Genomic DNA, 941 nt, shown 5'->3' on the forward strand with positions numbered 1-941 from the left:
TCAGCAAACACCGCACAGTTCGCGCGTGACTGGCAGTGCCCAGCCGGCTCCGCCATGAATCGCGTCGACCGCTGCGGCGTCTGGTGAGCGACCGCGGTACTGCTGGTTTTTTTGGGGGCCGGCAGGTAGGACTCTTCACGGATTCTCGTCCGTCCAGTTAAGCATTTTACATAGGTAGAGGGCGGTGGTGGGAGTGGTAGGAGTAAAGGAAGAATGCTGCCTTCTTTCCGGAACATTTCGTAGAAAGTGGCATGGTCATGGCCACTTTGCGTCCGGGATGTACGAACAGGCATGTTTCTAAGGTGATCACTCATTGACATCCAACGCAAGATCATGTATTTCACGTTTCACCTCTTCGTGAAAATTTTGGTTGCGTTCAACGTGCTAGTGCTCATCACAGAGCAAATATCGTATGAATACAACCTGGAAAAGCTACGGATGGTTTTGCTATCGCAGGCATGGCAAGCGCCAACTGAGCGGAAACGCTACGTCTTCTGCGCGATGGTTTACGATGGTGAGCCGCATGCGTTCTGCAGCAATCCGATCCGAATCCGAAGCTGCCTTAGACACGGGAAGGGGGGGCTGGGTAGTACATGAAAAGATTTAAAGGATGTATCGGTTGCGAGGTCGCTTGAGGGTCGATCGGTTGACTGTGTAGCATCTGCCAACCAGATAAACTTGACCATGGGAAGCCCATGTGAAACAAGGAAAGAAATAAAGAAGCCAACAGTTGCGGCTGGCTTGCTTCGCTTGGGCATCAAACCACTAAATTGAAAACTCGTGGTAAAGCACGGCCAGCCAGAAACGAACCAAGTGAAACTAGATGAAGGAATGATTCTGACCCTCGCCATTGTCATGCGAAACGAGGACGGTTGTTGGTGGAAGGGAGAGCTATGCCCCCTTCTCTACTGTTTGGGGACGGGCATGGGCCTCAGTGGATA

This window comes from Pollicipes pollicipes, unplaced genomic scaffold, assembly GCF_011947565.3.
Source record: "Pollicipes pollicipes isolate AB1234 unplaced genomic scaffold, Ppol_2.1 Scaffold_1835;HRSCAF=2145_pilon_pilon_pilon, whole genome shotgun sequence".
NCBI lineage: Eukaryota > Metazoa > Arthropoda > Thecostraca > Pollicipedomorpha > Pollicipedidae > Pollicipes > Pollicipes pollicipes.